General features: G+C 37.4%; 1 protein-coding gene and 1 non-coding gene across 2 annotated transcripts in view; one reads left to right on the top strand and one right to left on the bottom strand.

The window, feature by feature from the left end:
* The window catches only part of DIAPH2 (diaphanous related formin 2), a 741,115-nt gene that overhangs the window by 570,257 nt on the left and 157,570 nt on the right, over window positions 1-13,288 (top strand). The window lies entirely within an intron of this gene.
* TRNAS-CGA (transfer RNA serine (anticodon CGA)) lies at window positions 8,753-8,825 on the bottom strand. Its single transcript has one exon. It is a non-coding gene; the product is annotated as a tRNA-Ser (tRNA).

A 13,288-nucleotide genomic window follows, 5' to 3' on the forward strand; every position in this document is an offset into this window, starting at 1 on the left:
TCCATCCCCATGAATTTTTCTCTCCAGCTCCCCTAAAAGCATGGAAACAATAGCCTTTGTTGTAGAATATGGCTGCCTCCAGGATTCCACACTTTGAAAAGTGCCTTTCATTCCCACAGCCATCCTCACACAGCCCTCGCCTCTCGAGCCTGTCTGTTGGCCTCATTATGACTTCACCTTTACCCTTCCTTACCCTCTCCCTTTTCTTCCAGTCTATCAGTTCCCCTCTAGCTGCACTCACCACATCACCTGACCTGTACATTTCTAGCACACACTGCCAGCACTTTGGAATCTCACACTTTTCCTCAAGCCCCCCTCCTTTTGTCTTCTGTCATTCATACCTGGCTATTCCTATTGCTCTGTTCCAATTCCAAGTCCTGCATAGATAACAAAAGTCATACAGTCCACCTGATGGGATCTTCTATCCCATGATTTCTAACGTTGGGCCCCTAATGGAGTAGTGACCGATTTCCGTTTAACTCAAATCCTCTCTTGTTCTCCCACAACAGCAATTCCAAACTGTGTTTGTTCTCCTCAAGCCCCCAAGTCCATCCTCTGTATGCCTAGAAGATCACCTTTTCTCCTTCTTGACTGAGAAGATGGAAACCACCCCTTTCATTTACAGTTACATGTCTCAAGGAACACATCATCCTCCATCTCTTTCCAAAGTTTCTTACTTCCTGCTCACTTATTTTTATTGAAGTATAATTAATTTACAATATTGTGTTAGTTTCAAGTGTACAGCAAAGTGATTCATTTATACATATGTGTATATATATATATATTATTTTTCAGATTGTTTCCCATTATAGGTTATTACAAGATATTTAGTATAGTTCCCTGTGCTATACAATAGGTCCTTGTTGTTTATCTGTTTTATCTATAGTAGTGTATATCTGTTAATCCCAAACTCCCAATTTATCCCTTCCCCTCTTTCCACTTTGGTAACCATAAGTTTGTTTGCTATGTCTGTGCCTACTCACTCTTTAACGCTTATAATCTGACTGGTACCTCTCATCAATGTATCCATCCTTGTATGTACTTGATTTAACCTCCTTACAAAATTACAAGCTCTGAGCATAGCAGGACTGTGCTTTACTCCTCTCTCAGGTCCTTGCCCTTTGCTATTACAATGTTGTGCCATTAGCAGACACTAAATAACCATGTGTTAAATTACGGACATAAAAGAACTTCACACACCAGGTTCCGCTTGTACTTCTCATACTTGGAAATGCTGCTTAACTAAAATTTGCCTTTCCTTATTCCTAAGAACCAGTAGAGCATATTGGTTAAAAGCACAGACTAGACTACATAACTTCACATACTAGTTCTGCCACTTACTACGTATATAACCTTGAGGAAATTATTTAGTCTCTCTTTGCCTCAGATTTCTCATATGTGAATAGGGATAATAACAGGATATATCTCCCAGAGTGGTTATGAGAATAAAATGAGTGTGTGTGTGTGTGTGTGTGTGTGCACACACATGTGTGTGTAACACTGGGATGTGTAACTTGTCAACTTCCTAAAATGTATTGGATTATCATTTTAAAGCCCAAGTTAACTACAAATAGATCAGTTATATAGTATACTTCTTGGTCAATTATTTATTAGATCTTTAGAAAAGTCTGAAAGGAAGTATAAGGTAGAGATATAATACTGGAGAATTTGATTTGCTTCCCTCTGTGTTACTTTGACAACTGATCATTTGGCCATTGAGATTACATTTCATATTACTTTATAATGGCTGATTTTTCCTCTTATATTGGCTAGCTTACAGGACCTGGCTTTGAGTTTCTGCATGTACCTATTGCTGTTATATTTTACTTAATTTGAAGATTTTTCAAATTTTGCCAGAGGTGCCTTGATCCTATCTGCCTGTGGTATTATGCTAGCTGTATAAAAAATGCTTTTTTTTAGCTGTTAAATAATTATTCTGTTGATGCATTTGGCAGAATAAACTTATATAATCAGCTGCACCTTGTGGAATTCACAGTATGCATTTATCCTCAGAAGGATAGAAATAGTTGTAAAGAGACTCAGGTGCATTGTGTTTGGAAGAGGAACCAGAAATCCACAGACCTGGCTGTATATACATGGACAATCACTTCTGATTTCTCTTTCTCCATATCCTCATGAGCTATCTGGGCTAGGAAATTAATCTTGCCCCTCCCAAAAGTGTACTTTTATTCATCTAGAGCTCACGGTGTTTGCTAGAGGTGAGGGGTGAGGGGTGAGCAAAATGGGTGAAGATGGTTAAAAGGTACAGACTTCCAGTTATAAGATAATCAAGTTCTAGGGAGGTATGTAATGGATAGCAAGTGACTGTAGTTATGATGCTGTGTTATATATTTGAGAGTTGCTAAGAGACTAGATCTTAAAATTTCTCATTACACACACAAAAATTTTGTAACTAAACTTATTGTGGTCATCATTTCACAATATATACATATATCCAGTCAGTGCATTGTACACCTAAAACTAATACAAAGATATATGTCAATTATATCTCAATTAAAAAAATAGAACACAGGTCAGCAGACTTTTCCCATCAAGAGTCAGAAGTTAAATATTTCGGGCTTTGCTGACCATACAACATCCATGTCACAAGGACTCAGCTCTGCAGCCTTAGGCAATGTGTCAATGGCCGTGTTCCTATAAAACTTTACTTATAGACACTTAAATTTGAATTTCATACAATTTTTATGTGTCACAAAATTTATTCTTTCATTTTTTTGCAACCACTTATAAATGTAAAAAGCATTCTTACCTTGCAGGCCATATAAAAACAGGCAGTGAGCCAGATTTGGCCTATGTGCAAGTAGTTTGCCAACTCTTGATCTGGAATAACAATTTATACATGTATTTATATATTTGAGGACATACAGTACGTAAGGTATTACCTTGCGGTGCTTGTATTCATGATTATTTTCACTTTCCTTTCCCTGATTTCATAAATGATCATGAGGCATTTGAAAAATCCGAAGAGCCTTTGACCAGATTGTGTATGTATGTGCTTGTAGATATTTTTGCCAGAATACTTCAAAGTCTCTGAGCTCTTTATTCACCTTTACTTTGCCGAATGTTTTCCCACCTGTGTAGATGAATGAAGGTTTTTGACAGCTTTTCTTTGCATGACTTTCAAAACTAGTTGCTACTTAAATTACCCAAAGGTGTCTGTAGCCCTTCATTGTATATTTGATGAGTCCCTTTTTGCAGGGGTGGAGGGACTTTTCAGGAACATATTTGAATAGATTGAAAATTCTTCATGACAAAGTTCAGATATTTTGGGGGAGTCTTATGGAAGATGACATTTAAAACATCCTTTGTGCCTCTAAGGTAGTTCATTTCTTCAGGACCTGAGACATATCCAGTGATTTTTGGCGGGTAGGTGTTGCTTCATAGAATCTCCCTATACACTTAGAAAGGTTCTTTCCCTTCTTTGTTAACTGTCAGATTCACCCTATGTCCCAATATTTTATCTCCTATAAAATTCAGAATGAACATGAGTGATATGGGGGTACCATTCAAAGTTAGGGAGTGTCTTTTCTTTTACAAAGAGGTTATTAAAACAAAATGCATTAAACAGTTAAGATCCTACTGTACATAAACTTTCATAAGATGATTTGTTTTTCAATTGACATGAAAGAAATCACATGTATTACAAAGTTTTTGTGAATTTCATATTATTGGCTATATAATTATCATTCATATCATTGTACTAAAGTTTTTACTTAATTATTCCCTTATCTCTGATCATCTAGATTGTCATTTTATATAAGATCATATGACTTTCTTTGGCTAAAAGCCTGGCTTCTCTTTCAGGCTTTCTTTTTCTTTTGAAGACAGTTAACAACAACTAGTATTACTGTGTCAAATGTTAGAATATTTATAAGCCACTTAACTCTAATTCTTTTCTTGGAAAGTTATGATTTTTTTTTTTCGGTTTACATTGTACGAGAGTTTCTGTAACTGTACCCTCAGCAGTACAAAGTAGTCTACACTTTAAAAATCATGTTTGCTAATTGGGTAAAAGAAACATGGTGTCTCAGTTCAGACAAAATTTATTAAGCACTCACTGTATGGCAGGTACAGTGTTAAAAGCTGAGAATAGGAAAATATTTTTGATAGCCTCACTGTGCTTTCAAGGAACTAAAATTCTTTTGAGAGAAGTAGCCGTATAAACTATTAGAATGCAATGAAAAAACCTTAAAAGAATCAAAAGTACTATGGGAGCACTGAGAATGGGGTTACTACATCTAGAGATGTCATGAAAAACTCCATAGACGAGTTGACCTCGAGCAGAATGGGAATTCCAGAGAAAAAGAGTAGAGTGATGGTTACCAGTGTGGCGTGGGATAAATTGGGAGATATTAGTCAAAGGGTACAAACTTCTAGTTATTAGATTAAGAAGTTCTGGGGATCTATTATACAGCATAGTGACTATAACTAATAATATTGTATCAGAGACTTGAATGTTGCTAAGAGAGTAGATTTTAAATGTTCTCACCACAAAAAAGAAATGATAATTATGTGACGGGATGGAGGTGTTAACTAAAGCTATGGTGGTGATAATTTTGCAGTATATAAATGTGTCAAATCAACACATCAGTATATTTAAACTTACACAATGCTATGGGTCAATTATATTTCAATAAAACTGGGAAGGAACAACAAAAACAAACAATAAAATAAGAAGTAGTAACATTTGCTTTTATCCCCCCATTATGGAGGGCAAAATTTTTTTTTTAATCAAGTAAAAGGAAGCAAGTGCCTCTGGGGAGTGGGAAATAGGGGGAAGGAGACAGCAGGTGCTATTTTCGTAACCAGTTTTATAGAATGATTTGACTCTATAAATTATATACATTTATAACTTTCATAAAAACAAAAAACTATGCTTAAAACTTCCACAAAGAAATAATTAAAAGTTGCTTATATTCTTTATAAAGAAGAAGAATGGGAGTTCATTAGTCCAGGGTAGCAGAAAGATATTCCAGGCAGAGAAATGTGAACCAAGGGAGGGAGACGTGAAAGAGAAGTTGAGGATGGCAGTTCAGGAGCATTAAGTGTGGGAGAATGACCTTAAATGAAAATGAGAGATAGGAGATGGAAGTCATCTATTTAAAGGCCTTATACATATTGATCCTGTATGTGACGGGAGAACAAAAAGAAATAACATCTTTCTAATTCTATAAGGTGCTAGTTTATATGATAAGAGCTCTGTCTACATCATTTCACTTTATCACTATGATAACCTTATGAGGTTAGAATTGTTTTCCCCATTTCACTGATGAAGAAACTAAGGTTCATAAAGGTGAAGTAACTTGCCCAGAATCGCATAGTAAGTAGTGGATAAAGAATTTGAAGTAGGTGTGTCTGACTCCAAAGGCCATGCTTTTTTTCTCCACCATAGCATAGCACACCATTGGATACTGAAAGATTTTAAGCATTGTGGTGGCAAAATCAGGTTTTAGTTTTTAAAGAATAAGTCTGGCATAGTGTGGAACCAGATTTTATGATGCCATTGTTGACTAATTTGGAAGTGTGTTTCTATTCTAGGAGGACTATTTAGTCGGATGTATTGTTAATTCGGATTCCAATCCCAATTCTACTGACACTAGTCAGCACCTCCTAAGTGCTGGGCACTCCACCACATGTGTTTTACCACATTCGGTAAATTAGTGTTTAATTGTGGTTGAATACAGTATTTTAATGCGTTTGGCTAGTTTGATCTGCTAGAAAAACTGTTTTGGAAGAACATATATGATGTTCAGGGCTAAATCTCTTTTGTCAGCAAGTATTACCAGCATGACATCTGGTTATGTGTCATGTTTAGAATTTCCTGTGATCACAGCTTAAAAAATGTTATTCTGCAACTTGTAGCAGCCAACCATATTTAATACTGAAATAGTGGTTTTGATTTTGGTGGGAAATTGGTAGACCTACATAATGAATGTCAATTTCTAGTTGTCTGAGGTTGAAAGTAATGACCATTTGTGTGGAATTCTTATTTGAGTTTTCTTATCCATTACTGGCTCCATAGAAGACCTCCAAATCCTTTATAAATTGGCAAAATAATTTCAGTAAAAGGGCCATAACTGTTAAACATTTATTTTCAAATACTGAAGGATAGGGATTACAGTGGCAAATGTAACTCGCTGACTAACTGGAGGGGCAGTGATGGACCTTTTGAAATTGATGGAAGGTGAAATTCATTTTAAAAATTTAGAAAAAGGAATAAAGGGATAAATAAATAGATCCTTTAAAAAAAATAAAGGAGAGAAGGACTTTATCACGTCCAGGGCAGCAACAGAGTTACTGACTTGGGAACTAAAGCAGATGTGTGCAACATCCCTTTCTACTCAGTACACTCAGGAGCGGTAATTATATTGTTCCACTCTGATTAAAATCCAGGTAATCACTGCTGTCGGCCTTAAAAAAAAAAAGTTCACTGATAAGAAGCTCTGCAATTAATTGCAATGACCATTCAAAGAAAAACAAGCAACAGTGAAAGCTAGAAATGTATATACCCTAAAAGAAGTTTGTAGAGCTACAAACAGGAAGAAGACATGCTTGCCATGAATACCTCAAGTGGAACTGGTGGGAAAGAGGGACCAAAGAAGGATGAAACCTACTTTGTCTTCTATTGGCTAAACCACCCTTAACCCTTCCACTTGTACCAGTGTTAATGTATCAATTATGTACACTATGAAGGAAAAACAATCGAGTCTTTCAGCTTTCTCATTCTTTTAAGGAAATTTGGGCAGATATTTTCTTGACTCTGTGCTTTAAAGGCCTGCAGCTTTTAGATTTTGTGTACTCCCCCCCACCTCCAAATGCAATTAGCTGTGTGGTTGTTATTAGCAACATTTGTTTCAAGAGAAGTATAACAGCAAGACTTTTGGTGGGGGGGAGACAATAGGAATATCCATGGTACCTATGAAAGTTCAGAGTAACTCACAGCAAAGTAGAGGAAAGAGGAAAAATAGGAATAAATTACAAGCATAGCCTAGAGGAGAATGACCTTACCCAACATCTAGAAATGTTTGTACTTGGAATGAGTCAAGGATGAGGAATTATTACCTAGACTTATACAGCCAGAAAACTAACTGTACTAAATTATATAATGAAACAATGTAACTGAAGTTGGATCTGTATACAAATGCCTCCCTATTTCCTGTATCCAGCTCAGACCTCTCTTCTGACCTCTAGATCCATATATCCAACCTCCTATTTGCAATCTCAACTTGGATGCTTCATACAGTTGAAACTTAGTTGGTCCAAAGCTAAATAAACCCATGAATATTCCCCCCAAATCTCCCTCCTGATGTCTCCGTTTCCTTTGTTCATGCCAGAAACCCAGGAATCATTCTTAACAATTCCTTCTTCCTTACCGCTCACATTTTATTCACCCCAAGCCCAGTCAGCTCTGTGTCTAAATTACATACCACAACCATCTTTGGTCACCCTAATTCAAGCCACCATCACCTCCTGTCTAGACCATAATCATTGTTTCTTAACTCTTCTCCCCTTTTCTATTCTTGACCCCCTCCCTCCATTTTCCACATAGCTGCCAGAGTTTAATCTTTTTTAAAGTGTAATTTTCATCAGCCTCCCCTGCTTAAAGCCCTTCAGTGCATTCCCATAACTCTTAGAGTGAAACCTAAAGTTCTTATCATGGCCTAAAAGGCCCCACCTACCCCTCAAACCTCATTTCCTCTTTTAATCCATTGTTAGGTTATTAGGCAAAAACACTTAAGGTATAGTAGATTTATGAGATGATAACACCCAGATAAAGCCCCACTTTATTTATGGACTGATTTCAGTGGTGAGGAACTTAGAAAATCATTACAGTTATATCCTCTAGTTTGTTTAGTTTGCATTGCCAGTCTCTTATCTGGGGGCATATAGTAATCCTATTAGTATCCACAGTCAGTTAATGAAGAAGGAAAACGTAACTCAAACCTTACTATACCCTTCCCAAGCCTCTTTTATCTGCCCTGTAACCCTACTACCAAGCAGAGCTGCCAATTCGAGCAGCACTAATGTGGAAGGGACTCTGATGACTCCAGCATTATGACCTCATCACTGACACTGACCTCGTGACAACCTGCATTCAGTTTGGGTGAAAGTCGATGGCTTATATATAAGTACATATCTGTGGACTTCACTCATTAGACTTGTTCTGGGAGAACCCAGGCAAGTGCAAGAATAACCTTGCAAAATCGTACAGTCCTAGTGATTTCCCTGATGAGTTCAGAAATACATTTCTTGGATAATTTGGCCGTAGTCACAAAAATTACACTCAAGAAGGCTAACAGTCTTTTAATATAGCATTATAGCTTTATTTTTTTATTTATTTTTTTAATCTGTTTTTATTTATTTATTTTTGGCTGCATTGGGTCTTCGTTGCTGCACACAGGCTTTCTCTAGTTGCAGTGAGCGGGGGCTACTCTTTGTTGTGGTGCGCGGGCTTCTCATTGCGGTGGCTTCTCTTGTCGCGGAGCACGGGCTCTAGGCGCTCAGGCTTCAGTAGCTGTGGCGAGTGGGCTCGGTAGTTGTAGTTTATGGGCTCTAGAGTGCAGGTTCAGTAGTTGTGGCGCCTAGGCTTAGTTGCTCCACGGCATGTGGGATCTTCCCGGCCCAGGGCTCGAACCCGTCTCCTGCATTGGCAGGCGGATTCTTAACCACTGCGCCACCAGGGAAGCCCAGCATGCAGACTATTTAGTTGTGGCATGCATGTGAGAGCTAGTTCCCCGACCGGGGATCGAACCCGGGACCCCTGCATTCGGAGCATGGAGTCTTACCCACTGGACCACCAGGGAAGTCCCGCATTATAGCTTTATGATGACACTACCTACATGTATTTAATTCTTGCCAAATAACACGTGGAAGAAAGTATTCAAGTGGTTTATCAATCAATATAATCTTTTCGTACCTTATTAAGGATATAATATACCAGGAGTAAAGGGGTTAGTAAAGTTGCCATTAAATGGTTCCTCGGATTAGAACATTTGTGAATGCTTTCTCAAGAAGCTGGTAGTTGTTTTGACATGAAAAAAAAAAAAAAACAGTGCTCATTTCTCACAGCTGGTTTATCAGAACTTTGGCAACATTGAATATAGTTGTTTTTCACATGTTTTTTCTGTGTGATTTTTTTCAGTAATTATTATAGCTCAAAACTAAATGCATACATAAACATAGACTCAAAATTCCAAATTTTACAAAGATGTAATTTCAGATTTTGTAAGATTTTTGTCCTTTCTAGTCTTTAGTCAACAAGACTACATTTTACATATTTTTCCATAATTTCACTAATTTAGTTTTAAGGCCTCCTGTTATAGGTAATATTAAGTAGCCTCCTTTCATAAGGGTCCTTTTTACCACTTGTGTTCTGATTACAAGCAAAAGAAGGATACATTACATAGACTTGACAAGTGAAGACTTTAATATAGGATTGCCATAAAGGATTTATCAATATCTGAAGGTTCTGGCAAGCTTTTTTGCTAAGGAGAATACCATTCCAGCCACTTACATAAAATCTCCAAGGGAGGACAAGTCAGTATAGCCCAGCCTCAACTCAATAAAGACATGACTTGGGGGCTTCCCTGGTGGCGCAGTGGTTGAGAGTCCGCCTGCCGATGCAGGGGACACGGGTTCGTGCCCCGGTCCGGGAAGATCCCACATGCCGTGGAGTGGCTGGGCCCGTGAGCCATGGCCGCTGAGCCTGTGCGTCCGGAGTCTGTGCTCCGCAACGGGAGAGGCCACAGCAGTGAGAGGCCCGCATACCGCAAAAAAATAAAATAAATAAAAAATAAAGACATGACTTGACCCATTAAAGTTATTCCAGTTTGAGATGTGGGTGAGTGAGAGATCTTTTACTATAAGAAAAACAAATGAGCTTTAAAAAAGATTCTTCATAATGAGAGCAAACTATTCCAACAAGACTACATCTAGCATTGCTTTATAGAAGCTTCGGCTTGCACCTGTTCTTCCCAATCCTGGCCTTGAGCTAAGACTGTCAACAAGAGTAAGAGATTTTAGTTTGTTTTTTAGTCTTTGATTTAAAAACTCACACATACTATTTGCTGCAGGCAGAATAACAGTTGGAGAAGAGACAGCAGGTGAAAGAACTCGATGCTTCACAGGTAGCTTGGCTGTCCAGTGCTAGTGGGTCGGTGGTCAGGCTACAGAATTTTGGGTTGCAAATCATGATTCAGAGGGTTTTAAACTTTTCTTCTCTCCTCCTTTACCCCGGCTATCCTTTCACCATACATTCCATAGTTATTAGCAAGGTTGTTTGTTTGTTTTGTCTTTTCTTTTTGTTAGAAGGCTCCACTTCTTTCTTTTTAAAAAAATGCATTCAGACTGAGGTTTACAGGCTGAGATCTTGTACAAATGTATGAACCCAGACAGTGAAACATACTTAGTGAAGTTTTTCGAGTTAAACATGTATATGGTTTATAAAGTCGTTTTCATGTTTTGTTATGGATGTTCCTCTGCTCTCAGCATCAGTTCAGGCCGTATTATGGATCCGATTGAGAAAAACTGCACCTTATACCAAAGGCACATGTTCCAGGGGCAAGTGATGAATGGCTCTTGTGAACACACATTGAGGACATACGTTTTTAAATTTCATTTAGTAAGGACTCTAGTTAAGTTGTGTTTTCTGTTAAGGTGACTTTTTAACAATTTTTTATTCTCCTAAGAATGAGTCATTCTCTAACAGATTCTTTTTTTTTAATTAGAGGAATTTCTTATTTGGGTGCCATTTATCACTTATTTTCTTTAAAGGCCTGAGAAGCCCACAGTGCTGACTGAGCCTTTGCTATTTTTATTGTATAAACACATTTGCTTCATTTTCATGTATAGCAGTCACACAAAACGAAACTATTAACTTATAAATGTACTTAAGAAAGAATACAACTGTGCCTATTGTTTGGGCTGCTTGTAATGTCCTTTTCTTTTTTATACATGTGCTTTCTGGCTGAGTCACTTTAATGTTATGCCGCTCGGCTGACAGTAATTCTTCAACTAAATATATTCAGTTAAAGAAAATTACAGGGTGCTTATAATCAGGTTGGGGCCTATTCACATACAGACTTACAAGAGTAAATTGTTACCTGGCCTTTCTTAGAGCAAAGATGTCAAGAAGTGCTGGGTTACTTTGTCAATGGGTAAAATTAATAGAAATATTTAATTCAGAGAAAAGAATTCCCCAAGTTGCTGGAAAAGCTTTTATATTTACATAAAATTACACATTCTGCACATGGTCTAGAGAATGTCACCAGAGTACTGTGATTGTTTTTTTCCTTAAATGCATATCAGTTCTCTTAGGTACTATGCAATTGAAGAGTCTTTCCATATAAAAATCTCATTTAAAATATTTTTCTTACACTTTACTTTTCTCCAAATTATGAATTGGAGCAAGTCTGTCATTTCAAATGTTTTGAATGAAGATCAGGCCACTCTCATATGTTTGCTTGAAGCCAGCAAAGAAGTACTATATGTATATTTTTCAACTGAAGTAAGCAGATAAATAAGATTCGTGGAGAAGGTTTCTCCCTAACGTATAACTCAAGAGAGTGTACTGAGCTTAAAAGGTTATTTATGGAGTATAAGAAAGAAAGCTATAATAAAGAACCTGGTAGCTATAATTTAATTTTTTAGTGTTATAATTCAGATTCAATAGCAGATGTAAAAAATGAAATTAGTGAAAAAAGTTAAAGTGCCACCAGACTGACTAATCAGTCATTGAAAATGCTTGTAGTGGAAATTTACTCAGATAGAAAATGTTTGCCCTGTCACTAAAGACTCCTTAATTTATATTAGTGAACTAATATAATGACAGGCACAAAAATAAACCCTGAGGTGGGGGCTATGCAGTAGACAAGCATTTCTAACCTACTCTGCTATTTAAATGTTCTTGGAACTCCAGCTGCCCTACATCTCCCTACCACCTCCAGTAAATATATATATATATATATATATATATATATATATATATATATATATATATTTCAGTCTTTCTTTCTCTCCCTCTCTCACACACACACACGCACGCACGCACGCACACACACACCCTGAAGACATATTAGAAGAAATGTAGGCTAGGATCTAACTAGTTACATAATCAAATTGTCTCCTAACTCTTAAGATTAAAACAAATGTATTCAAGGCAAATAATCAGGCAGGTAAACACATGTTAATTCTTTATAACACTTACAAAAAATTTCTTATGGTTTAGACATGTCTAGAAAATCAAAGTAACTAACTTGTAAATGTCTCCAAAGAAATACTACTGCGCAGATTTTAATTTCCAGAAATATTCTTTTTTGCGGTACGCAGGCCTCTCACTGCTGTGGCCTCTCCTGTCGCGGAGCACAGGCTCCGGACGCGCAGGCTCAGTGGCCATGGCTCACGGGCCCAGCCGCTCCGTGGCATGTGGGATCTTCCCGGACCGGGGCACGAACCCGTGTCCCCTGCATCGGCAGGCAGACTCTCAACCACTGTGCCACCAGGGAGCCCCCCAGAAATATTCTTTAAATTTGGAACTTGCTAGTATCTCTAACAAATTGGCTATTCATTAGTATAACTGTCACTGCCTCCCAGACGTAAAATTCCACGTACCCTGTAAAACCTACAAACAGAGAACCCAATCTAAGTTTAGTTCCCGTGATTAGAAAGAAGACCGATATTAAATCAGGCCGCAGTGAGGTAGCAGGTAAGGAATGACTGCTTTTTTTGTTCAGATTACATCTAAATTGTTGTTTGGTTTTTGGTGGCACGTTTACAGTAGGAATTTGTCTGTTGGTAGAATATAGTGGGAAGGATAGTAGAATATGAAACGAATATTTATAGATTACCTATTATGTACTTGTTATAATGATAGAAACTTTATATTAATCAAATTATTTAACTTGAATGGCTACCATTTAAGGAAGGTATCATTATCTTTATTTTTCAAATTGGGAAATGAAGACCCAGAGAGGCTAAGCGACTGGCTCAAAGTAACCCAACTATTAGTGAATATGGTAGAGGTTAGAATCTAGGTCGACCCTGACTCCTGTCCCCAAGTATAGGTGGCATGCCCTTGTGCCAATGAGTACAGATTTAAAAAAAATTTTTAATTGAAGTATAGTTGATTTACAATATCGTGTTAGTTTCAGGTGTAGAGCACAGCGATTCAGTTACACACACACACACACACACACACACACACACACACATACACATATATATATATATACTTTTTCAGGTTCTTTTCCCTTATAGGTTATTACAAGAT

Source organism: Phocoena phocoena, chromosome X (assembly GCF_963924675.1).
Source record: "Phocoena phocoena chromosome X, mPhoPho1.1, whole genome shotgun sequence".
NCBI lineage: Eukaryota > Metazoa > Chordata > Mammalia > Artiodactyla > Phocoenidae > Phocoena > Phocoena phocoena.